Source organism: Palaemon carinicauda, chromosome 9 (genome assembly GCF_036898095.1).
Source record: "Palaemon carinicauda isolate YSFRI2023 chromosome 9, ASM3689809v2, whole genome shotgun sequence".
Lineage (NCBI taxonomy): Eukaryota > Metazoa > Arthropoda > Malacostraca > Decapoda > Palaemonidae > Palaemon > Palaemon carinicauda.
Window position 1 is genome coordinate 118,541,230 of NC_090733.1, and position 17,532 is coordinate 118,558,761.

General features: G+C 42.6%; 1 long non-coding RNA gene across 1 annotated transcript in view; it reads right to left on the minus strand.

Moving 5' to 3' along the window:
- Positions 1 to 4,512: 4,512 nt before the first annotated feature.
- The window catches only part of LOC137646849 (uncharacterized), a 44,591-nt gene continuing 31,571 nt past the window's right edge, over positions 4,513 to 17,532 (minus strand). The window contains exons 2-3 of the long non-coding RNA XR_011045482.1: positions 14,139 to 14,215; positions 4,513 to 4,677 (exon numbers count right to left, since the gene is read on the minus strand). This is a non-coding gene — a long non-coding RNA (uncharacterized lncRNA). The remainder of the gene's footprint in view (positions 4,678 to 14,138; positions 14,216 to 17,532) is intronic.

Genomic DNA, 17,532 nt, shown 5'->3' on the forward strand with positions numbered 1-17,532 from the left:
TCCAGCCATGTTGTTTAGCCAGATCACTCAAACACACACCTCGCTCATGTTTTTCTATAATTTCTTGCTTCTGTTCTAATGAAAGCATTGCCTTCTTCCTTTTCTCCCCACTACTAATACCTGTACCGAGACTAAGCTTCTAAGGACCCATGATTATACGTAAAATAAAAAATGAAACGTGAGAAAAGGAAGATAATAAGCACTGTTAATAACGAACCGAACAGAGAACAACCACACGATGCGCACGAGAACAGTGAACTGACCGACGCGACGCTCAATGGCGTCCCTCCGATGTTCTGCCATCTACCGGCGTAAACAAGATACTACGACCGACGCTTCGAGAAAATTCTACGCGTATGGTCTACGTCGGATGTTGGACCATGACTTCGGGTGTCGAGACGAATATTCAATCGAATTTTACTTCGGATGTTGGAACCATCGTATGTAAAGGCAATCGTATATAGAGGTTCCACTGTACAAGAAATTTAAAACCCAAAACAAATTCAGAACCTTTCCCCTAAAGTTTTCGGTTTTTTTATAGATAAAACTTCAGTATTTCTTACGGGATACGAAAACATATTTTCCGAGGTATCACTGACCTTAAAAAAGGAATGACAACCTTTTGTCTGGACATAATTTTCAACCTTGAAAGTAGGTAAATTAGAAAATATTCACAGGAGATCTTTAAAAGAAAGGTATTCCCAAAGGTTTGAAACTGGAGCTCATTTATGCTAAAGATTGTACAATCATCTAGATTCCAACAAACAATCCTGACAACCGGAGGTCTTACAAAGACCTGAAAACATCTGTAGCAAAACCCAACAAATATAAATCTAATCCTAAATGTTTGAGAACAGCCTTAATAGCTACAATAGAAAATTTCTTTTCATTAAATAAAAATTGTAAAAACTAACAAATATTATGCAAATTATTTCTTGGTACCGAAACCTTACTAAATTTGCGGTATCCAAAACAAACACTACACTTTTAGTATTTACTCTATATAAAGTAGACTGTCTTTGGGATTTTAAAATGGAAAATATAGAGGCTCCAGAAAACTATTTTTTTTCCCGAGAATATGGTGGATAGTCCACATGCAGCCGACGAAGCACAAAGGGGTTTAAGTGAATTGTCTTGGGAAATGGTTGTTCAAGATAATTGGTCTAATAAGGCAACCAATTCAGACACTCGGACAGCAGCAGCTACAGATCTGTAAATCTATTCTCTCTTAGGCCAAAAGGTGCCACCAGTTCAATGAAAAAGTCTAAGAATCTTGAAAACAATGCAGATGAACCCAAACCCAAGGACATACATTGTCAAAATTATTTGCTTTTAAGATATTTAACAGCAACCCACTTTCCCTGATGTGCCTCTGGTTACCCTTTTTTTTAACACTGAAAAAAAATTACAGTACCAAGGACCAGGGATTTGGGACTACCTGACCGGGATATCTTTGTACCGCCTGTTCTTCTCAAGGAAACTTAGGCAGAAAAAGTGTCTTAGGAAGTGTGTGTGTGGTCCTGGTATCTTTGCTGGTTTCCTCTAAAATTGTTACCGACTCCTAAGCAGAGTTAAAAAAAAAAATTCTTTAGGTAGGCGGAGGGCAAATGCCAGTTGGGCAAAAGAGATCCAAGAGTTCATTACAGTATTGGGTAAATATTCAGCAGAATCTGTTATCTTTGCAAATCCTTTTACCCACATCGAAAAAAGATGTCATTAACTGGAGCCTGCTGCCAGTGGAACTTCATTCCGTGCAGAATGAATCCACTGCAAGCAGAACTTAAATCTACAGTATATCTATATCTATATAGCATATTACTACAAGCTTCAATTATCTTCATATTAGAGGAAAAGAGAAACTTTAATAAGGTTGACTAGATTGGAAATAAAAACACCCAGTCAACTAATCCCTTTTCCTAGCCATTAAATAGATGGTAGTCCCATCAATGAATTGAGGATTATGAAAGGAGGCCATAACTAGGTCATACCTTTCTGACGCCTAAAAAACACAATAAATACAGGAAAAAGGAGGATCTAGTCAAGGGGGGGGGGGTTAAGCTAGATGCTAGCACCTCTCCCTCTCTATTAAATCTTTGGGTGAGAAATAACATTTCCACTACAACATGTTACTATATTCGCAAACTCTCCCTTGAAATTGAAAATACTATAACAAAGGTCTGATAAAAATATGATTTATTAATTTTTCCATTATTGTCTCTTCTTGCTGAAAGTCACAAGATTTATAATTGTGCCATTAAAGCCTATGGGAACTAATCAATACCATACCCAAGCCTAACCTAACTGAGGTTAGACAATCTTAAAATATGTTATGTACTATACATAAATATAACATTCAAAATTTTGCCTATTAACATATAATGCCCATTTTCTAAATGTTTCTATGGCAGCTATCTACAGAAAGGTACCAATAAAATACCTGTGTAGTAACTTTCCACAGAATGCAACATTTGTATATTAAACTAGTATATGCTAAAAAGACCTTATGTTATACTACCCTAAGCATCATCTTAAAGGACTCAGCAATTTAAACTAGACTAAATGAAAATCACAAAACTTGAAGCCAGTTACAGTGTATAAATTCTACATTGACTAGAAAGCAGGAATGAAATGCGTAATATGCCGTCAAGTGTGAAAAAATAATAAAATGTTAGCCAAAAACATATGGCAATAATTAAACTTGGTAAACTAATAATTAAATACTGGAATAAAATTTCATAAAAATAGAGTAATATGATGCAAAACCATAAACACCTCCCTATCATAAAAAAGTTGGGAGTGAATGTCGAAATAGACCGTATAAATCCTGTTGCAAAATTAACAAAAAACAATTAATGCAATCTCGAACAGTAAATGAAACCTCCATTGCATTAATGCTATTACTAAGAACAGTGAATAATTATATCACTGTTTTCTGTTACTTACCAGTAAATATTGACTTCTCCCTTAAAAAATGGTGGCATGGCAGAAATTAGCACCCAAGTAGCATGGTTTCCAGTCTTAGTAGAGCATTGGTTATCTGTGATGGCACGACACTGGTTTCCACGAGATAATCACCATTGGAAGTTCTGCAACAGGTTCAAGAGGCTTTAAGTCTCCCTTATACATACAGGGGAGATTACATTTCTCTGGCAATTATATGCTATACAAGATTCCCAGTTCTAGTCTTTTACGGGAAAATTCTTGGAGAACATAGAACATTAACCACAAGAAATATTATTATACTACTGTGCTAAGGAAATATAATTTTAGGAGAGACAAAAGTACAGTAAGTTAATATCATAAGGAATATACAAAATGCATCAAAAATTTATTTAAGTAAAAAAAAAAAATATTGGAAAGCTGAATACAAAAAAAATTGCTAAAGTTTATGAACTAAAAATAAATATCTATAAGGTACTGTATTACAAAAGAAGCTGAAGGGTAATTCTTATGTACGAAGTCAGGAGAGGAACATCATTATCACTGAATTGATTGAAGGGTCTCCATACTTATGGACACAGTAGGATAGATTTTTTAATATATAGAGTAAATTGTTAATAAACTTGAGATCATTTAGATGGAATTCATCGTTTTTGGCTAAATAACACTGTGCTGGGGCCTGCAAGGCCCATCAAGTGCCAAAGGGCATCTATGGTTAAACCTTTATTACTCTATGAGATTATATTTAAAGTGGTTGGTGAGAAAGATGGAAGAAAGGAAGGAAAGATGGAAGAAAGGAAGGAAAGGAAGCAAAAAAGGAGTTAAAGGAGAAGGATATACAGTAAATGCAGCCAAGGTATGAAGGAATGTTGCAAAGACCCTAACTAGTGTCTGCAGTACATCGCAAGAGTTGCACTGATGGCACAGACTAATAAATGGGGCGAGACTATTTTAACCACCATTCAATAAAATTCAAACCCAAAAAATTACACATTTTCCAAAATTAAAAGATAAAAACATTAGGGCTTGTATTGTTACTAAAGTTTCTTATGCAGTATCCTTCAAACATTATTTGCATCCAAGTAAAGTATTATCAAAGCCTTTTAGAGATAGTCCAGTACTAAATTTATCACAGTTATCCTCCTTTCTTGCTTTAATATTCAATTTAGTGTCTTGTACTCCTTGCCTTCTTTGCCGTCACCCTACAAAGAAAACTTGCTATCAGCATAACTCAGTCAATGCATACAATGTGAATTTACAGTACTAATAAATTTACATGGCTATGGAAAACTGTGAGGCCATTCTGCACCTAACTGCACTTAAGGCTAGTTACCCTATGAGGTAGTAGTTGGAAGTGGTTGGACAGCAAGATGGAAGAAAAGAAGTATGCAAGTAGGATATAAAGCAAGTGGAGCCAAGGGCTAAAGAAATGCTGCAAAGACCCGTAACTAATGCCTATAGTGCAAGAGATGCACTGATGGCACTAACCTCCTCCTGGAAGAGATTATTTTAACGACCTTTCAATAGAATGTAAACAAAAAATTACTTGCTTACCCCAAAAAAAAGATAGAAATAACAGGGGTAGTATTGCAACTTATTTTTCTAATGTAGCATCCTTCCAACATTATTTGGATCAATTGTACAGATAATCCAGTTCTAAAAGTATCTATTTATCCTCCTCGATCGCTTTGAAATTGGAGCTATTTTTTCGCATTCCTCGTCTTCTTTGATGTCACCCTGCAATGAAGACTTGCTATTAGCATAACTCAATCTACTAAAGCATGAATTTACTAGGAGAGCAATGGAAAACTATATTACTTAACCTATACAGTATATAAATGTATCAAGTATCAACACTAGTAACAATTAAGATTCATTAAATGCGTAATGTAGTGTCTTAAATGCCAGTTTGAAGCAGCACAGCAGATTAATCTTTAAATGTAGAGTATAAACAACATTGTTCTTGAGTACAGTATAAACATCGTACAGTAGTTCGCAATACTGTAGTGTAACAACGTAGGATTATTCCAAGTCTTTGATTATTAATATAGGTAAGTACTGTTCAAAGTTATAAAGCGTAAGTAAATCAGCATAATGTTCTGCTTACCTTAAACGTCTTCATATTCATTTTATTTTCTTTTCCAGGTTTCACGTTTATGAATGGATGAGAAGTACAGTAAAATAAGAAAATTTAACAGTTGCACCTGTCACTCCAAATCAAAGTATGGAATACCTTAAGATTTCAACCTACATCAGAAAAGTTTTATAAAAATCTATTGTTCAAATGATAAAGCACATTTAATATACTGTGCTGATTTGCCTGTCTTGATAAATTTCTTCCCTGACAAAACTTTCCCCCCCAAAAAATGAAGAATAGGGTATTCTAATTATCCTTCAATTTACCATGATTCTGCATTAATATTGAAAACATGGTGGTGTAGCAGTCTTAGTTTTTAACAATAAAGTAAATCTACAGTATTCTATACACATTCATATTTACTATAAAATACAGTATAAACCAGATAAAAGTATCTGGAATCAGCTTTTCAGCCTTCCAATAATGTTAAGCTAATTAAATTGTTAAGATAAAATCGACATTTTCTATCACGAACTTTACTTTGCAATATTAATAAAAAAAAATCTTTCAAAATAAAGGAAAAAAGATGAATACAGTAATTATATTCTATTCAGTAGAGCAATTTTCTAATACAGTAGATCTAGATATTCTACTTCAAATATTCAGTACTGTACACAATACAACAGCTAAAGGGAAATATACAGTATAATGTACTTTCCATAAATAAAAAGTGAATTATTTAGAATACAATTACTGCTCCCATTGTCCAGAAAGATATAGCAAGGTACAGTACCTCAAAACATATCTAGACATTTCATGATATTCCAAAATTTGACCACAAGTCTTAGTTACTGGATTCCTCTGTTACAAAGTGACAAATGAAGTAATGCCAATTCAATTGGTTTGATATATAAGACTACTGTACATTAAGAGTTTTCTAGAACATTTACATATAAAAGGGATTTTGACGAAGGAAAAATCTATTTCTGGGGAGAGACCTGTGACACCCGGTGAAAAAGTCCTTCTTTACACTTTTCTGATATAAATCTTCCAAATATACCAGAGAAAGATAAAAGCATGGAATGCAGAGGTTACTACCCTCGCGCGAGCACCTCGTGGGTGTCGCATATACATCAGGGGCGTGTGAAAACCACTATTCACAGACTGTCTTCCATTTAGATAATTCCTTCATCAAAGGGAAGGGCCGTAACAAAGGCCCCAGAAACCACACTTGGACCACGCCACTGTCACCCACACGAGCGCCCTCTAGGTCATCCTTCTGCAAGAACATATGGCTTGGCAAGGAAAGGGTGGGTCCGTACAAAAATAACCAGGAAGGGTTTCACCGGGCGTCACAGGTCTCTCCCCAGAAATAGATTTTTCCTTAGTCAAAATCCCTTTTCTGGGTCGACCTATGACGGCCGGTGAAAATGTACCAGAGAATGCCTTCCGAGCCCAATAAAGTAATAACATAATGAGGAGAATACAAACACCATGTACGACAATAATATAATATAATAATGTAAGTAAACCTCAAATTACCAACTAGCCCAATGACATAGGGAACGTAAGGCTAAATAAATATGAAGACAAGGAATCAACCAAGTGTCGAAACGCAAAAATCACCAAACCTTACATGTCTAAACATTAAAGGAACGGTAACTACAATAACAGTTAAACCATAGGTATTAAACATGGTAAATATCATAGGGCTAACGAACTACCCAGGAGAGTGGCGACGTGGTGTGAGTGGCGGGTAGGAGGGAGAAGAGAAGAAATGGAAGAAAGGAAGAAGAGGAGATTAATGGGGAGAGATAAGACTCCCCGCTGCCACCGTCGGGTATTTAAGGGCCTGTAAGTTCTTTAGATAGTGGCGTATGACAACCATAGATGACTTCCAACCCGTATATTTTTTAAAATCATCAAAGTCCCTGTTCTGGAAGTAATTGATGGAGGTATCTACTGACCGTATATCATGAGCCTGGAGAAATGATTCCGGATTAGTATGTTTAATGAAGTAGAGGATTTGTTGCCTGATACCGTGAATGGGAATAGTACCTCCTTGTTCCCTGATAACCAAGGGGCCAGACGAGAGGGTGGCAGTTCTAGCTAAAAAGACCCTGAGAGTAGTGACTGGACACAGAGAAAGGATCCTGGGGAAGAAGGATAATCTTCCGAGGGGAGCACTTATTTTGCGGATCCTCATTTTTAGCTAGAAAAGCTTTGTCTGGAGAAAGGAGTACTTCGGCTGAAGGGAGGAAATCTATGTTTTCCGGGTTTCGTGAGAGAGCTGCTAGTTCTGATATTCCAGCACCTGAGGCCAAAGCCGTTAGAAATAAAGTCTTCCTAAGAAAAGTTATATAAGAGCAGGATTCAATGTCCGTGTCCGTTGCAAGTTTGAGGACATCGTTCAGAGACCAAGAGACCTTTTGTGGCCGAACCGAAGGTCGAAGCCTAGCACATGCTTTTGGAATAGATGAGAAATAGGAATCAGCTAGGTTAATGTTAAACCCAACAAGGAAGATCTTCTTCAAAGCTGACTTGATGGTGGTTAAAGTGCTAGCTGCTAGGCCTTTGTCAAATAGGAACCTCAAGAAAGAGATGGCTAAATTCGGAGACATACGAGTATGGTCTGAACTCTTAGGAAATCTGCTAGTTCTTAACGGCCGAATCATACTGACGAATTGTCGAGTCCCTTTTGTCTGATTCGATGAAGAGAACGTTGTCCGGGTAAATGTTCGTGTCTCTACGAGCTACAAACTTCATGTAGTCCACAAAGTTAGAGTTTTGGCTATCCTTGAGGAATCCGACACAGTGAGTTTGGATTACTTGGGTCAGTTTGGGGAACGGGATCCGGAAGGGACGGAGTTTCAACTCGAGGAGGAGAGGAAACCAACTGTTCTTTGGCCAGTGAGGTGCTACTAAAGCCACTGCCCCCCGGAAGGAGCGTAGTGTGTGTAAAACTTTCATTAGAAGATTCACTGGGGGAAATAGGTAAACCTTCTTCCAATGGTTCCAATCCAGGGTTAATGCGTCCATGGCATAAGCCTGAGGGTCCAGGGTTGGGGTCACATAACAAGGAAGTTTGTGATTCATCTGAGTTGCGAATAGATCTACCTGGAGACCCGGAACCAGCCTGAGTATCCACCGGAATGGAATTATGTCTAGAGACCATTCTGACTACAGTGGTTTCGTCCTGGATATTGAGTCCGCTCTCACATTCTGGACTCCCGCTAGGTGAGTTGCTGACAGGAACCAGTTCTTTTCTGTTGCCCAGTCGAAGATAGTGACCAGGATCTGATTCAGGTTGGGTGACTTGGATCCCCCTCTGTTGACGCAGTGTACTACGTCTGTGCTGTCTGACACTACTCTGATGTGGGTCGACCTCAGAGGAGAGTGTCTCTTCAGGGTCAAGAACACTGCCATGGCTTCGAGAACATTGATATGGGACCGTTTCATGGCGGGTGACCAAGACCCCTGAAACATCAGATGTTCGGAGTAATCCGCCCATCCACTTAGAGACGCATCTGTATGGAATGTCACTTGTGGAGGTGGGAATTGTAGAGGAACCGATTTGGAGAGGTTCTTCGGTTCGGACCATGGGCGTAGTCTCATTTTCAAGACAGAGGGGATCTTCTAGACCTTGTCTCTTAAAGGTACTGTAGCTCTCTTTTTCCAAACTCGATTGATGTCTTTGAGTTTGGCTTTTAATAGGAGATCTGTTACTGAAGTGAATTGGAGAAGGCCGAGGATTCTTTCTAAGGCTCTTCTGGACACCTGTTTGTGTTTGAGAAAATTCTTGATCTTGGAAGCTATTTCTCTTATCTTTTTGGAAGGGAGAGACAACGTGTGCTTCGAAAGGTCCCACCGAATGCCTAACCATTCTAAGTGGCCTGATGGTTGCAGGAGGGACTTTTGGAGATTGACCCGAAATCCCAGGTTGGCGAGAAATTGAAGTACTTCCTTCGTAGCTCTGTTGCCTTCCATGGCCGACCGGCCCCAAATGAGCCAACCGTGCAGATAAGCAATGATCTGTATCCCTTGGTTCCTGAGTTGTTCTAACACTGTCTCTCCCAGTTTCGTGAATATCCTGGGATCAATGTTGAGGCCGAAGGGCATGACTTTGAACGCAAAGGCTTTCTTGCCTGGGCGGAAACCCAGATAAGGAGAGAAGTTTCGAGCTATTGGCACATGATAATAGGCGTCGGTAAGGTCGATAGAGGTGGTGATGGCCCCACGGGGAAGTAAGGTCCGTACCTGAGAGATAGTCAACATCCGGAACTTGTCGCAGAGATTTAAGAGTTTAGCTTTGACAAGTCCAGGTCCACTCTCAATGCCGACAAGCCTTTCTTCGGAATTGTGAAAAGGCGGCCTTGGAACTTCAGTGATCGAACCCGTTTGATTGCTTTCTTCTTGAGTAACTCTGTGGTGTACTCTTCCAGGATGGGAGTGGGTTTCTGGGAGAAGGTCACTGGTGGAGGAGGAGAACCTTGTGGCCATTTCCACCCCAAACCTTTAGAGATTATGCTATGAGCCCACAGACTGAAGGTCCAATGGTCTCGAAAGTAGTAAAGTCTCCCCCCTACCGGGACCACCTCGTTGTGAGGGAGTGAATCTAGGTCCTTTCCTTCCCCGAGCCCCCTTTTACCTAGGTCCGCCTCGATGGCGGAACTGTCCTCTACCCCTGTAGCTTCCTCTCTGGTGTCCACGAAAGGAACCTGAGGGTTCGGAGCTAGGGTTGTATGCAGGCGAGGGCATCCAAACGGGGTTGGGTTGTGTACCTGGGGGAGCAGTGAAGTAGACCACCTGATGAGGGGGATTCGGATGCAGAGACATCGAAGCAGAGGGAGACTGTGATGACAAGTGGGTAACTGACGATTGATGGCAGTGACCGCGGTTCGTCTTGTAAGGGGTAAATCTCTGCTTCTTCTTGAGGAAAGCTTGCTTTTGGGCTTCGACCTTCTTTTTGGCAGTGAGGCCCCGCCTCACCTGCAATTTTGGTTTGCTCTCCTATCATCTTGTAGAACCTTGTTCACCTCCTCCTGAGGGAAGAGGGTTTTACCCCAGCAGGAGGAAGCTATCAGCCTGTTCGGTTCATGTCTGATAGAGGCCTCAGACAGAACGTATTTCCTACAACTAACCCGAGCAGACCACAAGGCGTGTAGGTCGATTTGGTAGGACAGAGATAGGTTCTTCGTGAATATCCGAAACAAGGTCTCAGTGGGAAAAAGCGAGGCTAGGGACTCCCCAAGGTGGGGTCCGTCTCTTTAAGAGCCGGCATGGCAGAACCTTCTTTGACAGCTTGAATAGTAAGACCTGTCAATTTATCCATAATAGGCAAGGTAATAATGAGAGTAGTTGTAAATATGGCGTAGGCCCCATTGTGTGGGGTGAGCTTAGAATTAGCGTACCCCCAGACCGACAACATCTTGGCCCAGAGAGCTTGGGCCTGCTCTTTAGGAAATATTACCGTTACCTTCGGTACCTTGTCTAACCTAACCAAGGCATGCTCTTTCAAACGAACGAATCCGTTGAATGGGAATTCTAGTCCTGGAGGGTAAATTCTAGGGCCTCTAGAGGGGGGACGCCTATGTCATCCAGAGTTATGGTACCATCTATATATGGAGCATGTAAGGCAAATCTCTATGGGTTGTTTTTATCGAAGAAGGTTACTTCGATGCGTCTGGGGCTGTAGGGGGAGACATCAGAGTTCCTGAACGGATCAGATTCGCCACCATATCTTTGAGCTCCATCATAGCTCCTTGGCTTGCCCTAGAATGTGCTGTATCTGCTCTTTAACCATATCCCTGATCAGGTCGGTGGGGAAGGAGGGATCCTGAGCACGACCCGCTGACGAAGCCCTGGACTTATCGGACTTCGTCTTTTAGCAGTCACGGTTTTATGCAAAGTAATATGAACATCAGGATTCTTTGAGGGTCCTAGGCCGGTGGCGCAGATAATGGTAAAGCTGAAGGCTCAAAACTCATCACCACCTACCTGCTCGTCCATGGGTTCAACGTCCAACCCTAGAGAAGACACGTCCCCCTCCAATAAAGCTTCCTCTTCCGTTGGAATGGTTGCTCTAACCACCTCAATTAACAAGGCCTCTGTCTCCGGTGGAACTGCCGCAGTAGTAGAGCCCGGGAACAGTCGACAGGCCATGTCTCCGCCGAGGAAATAGGGTCCGCCAGATGGAGCATTCCTTCCAAATCTTGACACCCAAGGGCGGAGAGCCGTTCTTGCAGCCCGGAGAGATTCATCATCATCCTGAAAGAGGTGAGGGGATTAGTGATGAAGGAGAAGACCGTTCTCCTCAATAAGCGATGTATACATAAATCAAGAACAAATTAAATCATCGCCAAAGGATATCAAAAGGAACAAATTAGAACCAACTTACATCATCGTTCAGGAGTAGGGAGGACAGCTCGTAGCAGAGCGTGCATGACTCCGGGGACCATACCATGTAGGCGGACCTTCTGTAAAAGAAATGAGACATAAGTCTGGATGTTCCTTGAGACTCTGGTTAGTGATCCTATTCACAGGCTGGGATCAACCAAATTATCTATAAACAACAACATATATGTATATGTATATATTTGTACATGTATATAATCTATATGTATATATTTATGCGTATATTTTATTATATATATGTATATATATGGATAAATATCCATACAACATCGTGTTCAAATAGAAATAAATTTCTACTTCGTACTTGGGATCGAACGCTAGCCCCTTCTAATGAAAAAGCCAGGTCGATACCATCCATGCCATGAGAGGCCATTTTACTGGATAACATTAATTATGCGTGGCTAACATGGTTCTATCATTGCTAGCTAGAGCTACAAATTAACATATAACGTCAAGTAATCACATAACATGTAACTATAAACCTCATCGGTAAAATAATGTTAACCTCGGTTCTGAACGACTGAGTGGTTCTGAACGTCTGAGTGATCTCCGGTGACACCAGAGATCCGGTGACAAAGGTCCGTAATAGTGAAATCGTGAACACCAGCGGTGGGATAATGTTAACCTCAATGCTGAACGTCTGTGTGAGTTCCGGTGAAGCCGGAGATTCGGTGAAAAAGGACCGTAATAATGAAATTGTGATTAATCATGAAAAAGGTTCGTGTGCATAAGGCCGAAGCCGGAGTCTGAGTGCTGGGTTTCACCGTTGCACTCCAAATATCTGACTAGTTCCCAACCCAATGAGTATCCATTATAGCGGAGTATAACTCGAGGCGGTGAACGTTCCGAAGAGAACAGAACTACGGGTGGCGGCATAAAGCGATCCCAAAATAATGAATCATACACTAACGGAACCTATCAATACTGCTAGCTATATTAACAGTAACCACATCAATAAAACGTAAATACCATCAAACGTAATATCATAAACCCGGAGAAGAAGAGGAGGCCGGGATAACTCGTGAGCGTATAAAACGGAAAACGGGAAATCCACCTCTCCTTACTCGAGCTTAAGAAAGAAAATGAGAGAAAGGGTAACTCGTAACTGTAGTAACAGAAACCGAGAACTCCATGCTCATGCTCTCATGGTTACATTACAAAGAACCAAAAGCACACAATAATATGATATAAGAATAATGATAAAATTATAATAACCAAGAACGAAGAATAACAACAGCGTAACAAATACCATAGTAAAAACAATAATAAAATAATGATAATAATAATGGTCATAAAACGTAAGTGATATAACCTAGATGACAGAGTACCAGATGGGCAATATTAACTTGAAATACTATCGAAGCGAACGAATCCAACATGGCTGCCATCACCGAGGAAGGCCAAGCCACTTCCAAAATTAAAATCCACATTACTGGAAAGAGAACAAATGCCCGGTACTGAAAAAAGCTGTCAAAACAAACTATGGTACTTAACATTGGTAAAGGTGAAGTAGCAGCGTCAGTCATGATGAATTAACGACAAACACTTGAAAAACACCGAGAGCACAAAAAAAAAAAAAAGACTATGCGGGCAAGTCCAAAACAGAAGGATGACCTAGAGGGCGCTCGTGTGGGTGTCGGTGGCGTGGTCCAAGTGTGGTTTCTGGGGCCTTTGTTACGGCCCTTCCCTTTGATGAAGGAATTATCTAAATGGAAGACAGCCTGTGAATAGTGGTTTTCACACGCCCCTGATGTATACACGACACCCACGAGGTGCTCGCGCGAGGGTAGTAATCTCTGCATTCCATGCTTTTATCTTTTTCTGGTATATTTGGAAGATTTATATCAGAAAAGTGTAAAGAAGGACTCTTTTCACCGGCCGTCACAGGTCGACCCAGAAAATCAAGTTTTTACTTGCATATATGCGAGACTTTGAAGGCAGATTTTGAATGGTGAGTAAACAAATACCGGTAATTTATGTAATTTAATGGAAATTAATAAATTCTCTACACTAATTTCAATACACTGCTAACCTGAAACTCTAGGAAGTAGGCTTTGGATAATAAAGGAGTGAAATGTAATGAGGATTTCATACCATACAGCCTAGAGTTGGTGAAATTACCAAATGGCAAAGCTCCCAGACATTTTGAGGAGCCTATGATGGCCTTCTATGCATGTCTGACATAATATAACTGCAAGCCTGCTAAAGGTCAGTCTGCTTGCCTCTATCCTCACTAACAGAGACTTCAAACACTTAATACTGTACTGTAGATAACTAGTTTAAAAATTTGAGCTTACCAATCGCCATAGATATAATCTAAGCTTGTATTTATTAGCTATCAGAGAACTAGCATATCTAAATAACTAAAACTTTCAGAAACTTATCTTTTTAAGTAGAAGGAAATAAAACTGTCTAGAAAAAAGAAATGGAAGGTGGAAAGAAATTGTGGTTTAACCTAAAAAGGAAATTAAAGAACCAGTATTGGAAACTATAAAACCTAGGGACCACGGAAGGGAGATGGTTATTCCAAAGCTGGATAACAAGTGAATCTAAAACTGAGGCAAGCTATTACACTAAGATTACTGCTTTTCAGAGGTACAGAGGTAAGTATGGAAACAAGGTTGTGCAGAGGTTTTCAAAGTTACCTGCTGAAAATTAACCTAAAATACAGTAATCATTAATATATGTACCAGAGAAAAATGCTTACCAAAGAGCAACACAGGATCCTATTTAATTCTTTGATCATCCCATGTACCTTTATTGCTCTCCTGTGATTCATGAATCCTGGAAAGAAAACTATTGTAATAAATCAAATACAGTAACATCAATTTGAATAAATATTGTAAAATGACAAATTCGTAGATAATTTGTATTTTTCCTAACGATACAAACCTAGCTATTTACATGGGGTAATTACTTCGGCGTAGCCGATGACGAGCCATAAAGTTTTAACGAGGGTTTCCTACCCCACCGCTAGTTAGCAGGGGGGGGGGGGGGGACTAAGACTCGAGACCTGGAAGAGTCGAACCTAGGGTACTGCACTCCCGGGTTCTGAGTCTTGGCAACAAACTCAGGGATGAAGCTGAACGTTACCTCCCCCCATCCCCTTGAATGGGCGACGTCGTATGAGAGACCATGTAGTTCGCCAACTCGCTTGGCCGAGGCCAAAGCTAGCAGGAACACCGTCTTCCAGGTAAGGTGGCACTCCGAAGCCTGGCGTAATGGTTCGTAGGGAGGCCTCTTAAGAGACCTGAGGACTCGAACCACGTTCCAAGGAGGAGGTCTCACTTCCGACTGAGGGCAGGTAAGTTCATAACTTCGTATGAGCAGGGACAGTTCCAGCGAGGAGGAAATGTCTATTCCTTTGAGCCTGAAGGCAAGACTTGAGGCTGAGCGATAGCCTTTCACTGCCGAGACTGAAAGGCGCATTTCTTCCCGCAGATACACAAGGAACTCCGCTATTGCTGGTAAAGTGGCATCGAGGGGAGGGATACCCCTTCCACGGCACCAACCACAGAAAACTCGCCACTTCGCCTGGTAGACTCCTGCGGATGACCTGCGCAGGTGACCAGACATCCTTTCCGCAACTTGTTGCGAAAATCCTCTCTCTTTGAGGAGATGCTGGATAGTCTCCAGGCGTGAAGTCGAAGCGAAGCTACGGCTTTGTGGAAGATGTTGGAGTGTGGCTGTTTGAGTAGCTCATGATGTGGAGGGAGTTCCCTCGGGACCTCCGTGAGGAGCAGCAGAAGGTCCGGAAACCACTCCGCGTGATGCCACAGCGGAGCTATCAAATTCATCGAGAGATTGACCGATGTTCTGGTCTTGTTGAGAACCCTCCTCAGACAGAACGGGGGTAAGGCGTACACGTCGACGTTGTCCCACCGTTGTTGGAAGGCATCCTGCCAGAGAGCCTTGGGGTCCGGGACTGGGGAGCAGTACAGCGGAAGATTGGTGTTCAACGCCGTAGCGAACAGGTCCACAGTCGGAGAACCCTACAAAGTCAGAACTTTGTTGGCTATCAGAGAATCCAAAGACCACTCGGTACTCACTATCTGCGTCGCTCTGCTCAGACTGTCGGCGAGCACATTCCTCTTGCCTGGAATGAAGCAAGCCGTAAGTGATATTGAGTGGACCTCGGACCATCTCAGGATCTCTACTGCAAGATGGGACAGCAGTTCCGAAAAGGTACCTCCCTGCTTGTTGATGTAAGCCACCACAGTGGTGTTGTCGCTCATCACCACTACGGAGTGACCCGGTAGGACTTGGTGGAACTTTTGAAGGCCCAGAAAGACGGCCTTCATCTCCAGCAGGTTTATGTGAAGCTACTTTTCTGATTCTGACCACAGGCCGGAGGCCCTGTGGTTCAGCGCGTGGGCCCCCTAGCCCTTGTTTGATGCGTCCGAAAACAACATCAAATCTGGGGGGGAGACGAGAAGATCCATTCCCTTTTGTAGATTCTCATCTGCCACCCACCACTCCAGGTCCGACCGTTCCGCAGATCCCATAGGGATCAAGATGTCCGGGGAGTCGAGACCTTGACTCCACCGGGACTTCAGTCACCACTGAAGGGATCTCATCCTGAGGCGACTGCTGGGAACGAGGCGGGTTAGAGAGGAAAGGTGGCCGAGGAGACGAAGCCACGATTGGGCTGGGAGTTCTTCTCGAGTGAGGAAAGGTCTCGCGACCTTCCTCAGCCTTGTAATCCTTTCGTCTGATGGGAAGGCTTTGTGGAGATTGATGTCTATGATCATACCTAGATAAACCAGTCTCTGAGAGGGCTGCAGAGAAGACTTTTCGAGGTTCACCACGATCCCCAGATCCCGGCAAACCCCGAGGAGCTTGTCTCGGTGGTGGAGAAGGGATACCTCCGAGTCTGCCAGGACCAGCCAGTCGTCCAAGTAACGAAGAAGACGGATGCCGGTCCTGTGTGCCCACGAAGAGATGATGGTGAAGACTCTGGTGAACACCTGAGGTGCTGTGGAGAGACCGAAACACAACACCTTGAACTGGTAGATCTTGTGATCTAGGCAAAATCTTAGATACTTCCTTGAAGACGGATGGATCGGGATCTGGAAGTATGCGTCCTTCAGATCCAGAGTGCACATGAAATCCCGCGGCCTCACTGCAAGCCTGACCGTGTCTGCTGTCTTCATGCTGAATGGCGTCTGTTTGACAAACCTGTTCAGTGTCGAGAGATCGATGACTGGTCTCCAGCCTCCAGACGCCTTTTTCACAAGAAAGAGTCGACTGTAGAAGCCTGGGGACCCGTCCACGACCTCCTGGAGCGCATTCTTCTCCAACATGGTCTGGACTTCAGCCCGAAGGGCCTGCCCTTTTCCCGACCCCAAGGCAAGAGCGCTCAGCGACACTGGATCCGCTGTCAGGGGAGGTAGAGATGCCGTGAACGGGACGCGATACCCTTGAGAAATCACAGAGATCATCCAGGCATCCGCCCCGAGAGCTGCCACCTTGCTGCACAACTCTGAAGGCATCCCCCCACTGGTGGACATGCAGGGGGATTGCCACCCCTAGCGTTTCCGGCCTTGGCCGGTACCTCTAGGGTTCTTGCTCCCCTTGGAGGACTTCTTGCCCCTTCTGCCCCTGACAGGAAAGGGCTTAGACACCTTGGGCTTCGCTGTAACGGTAGTTTTCTTCGTGTCCTTGGCAGGGCGGGGCTGCTGTACTGCCAGGGGCTTGTAGGGCCTTGATGTCAGGGCCCTATGGATGAGGGAATCCTGATTGGACTGCCTCCACCTTTCGGCAGTAAGCTCCACGTCCTTAGGCTCGAACAGACTCTAGCTGAGGACAGAAGAGTGTCTGAACCTACTAGCCTCGGCGCTGGGGACCTTCTGGTGAAACCTCTTGTAGTGTGAATTGGTAACTGTGACTGCTGGTGTTTGTATGCTTGCTTGGCAACATTGAGTCTCTAACACTGTACCTGCTTGGCCAACACCTTGCCACAACTTTAAGCTGAATAAAGCCAACGTTCCAGCAACTGTGTTTGGTATTCCACAATTTATTCAGCTTAATATTCAACATGGACAAGTTTCTAAGGCCCAGCCCGATTGATGTGGACCCAGAATCAGCCGATGCAGAGGACA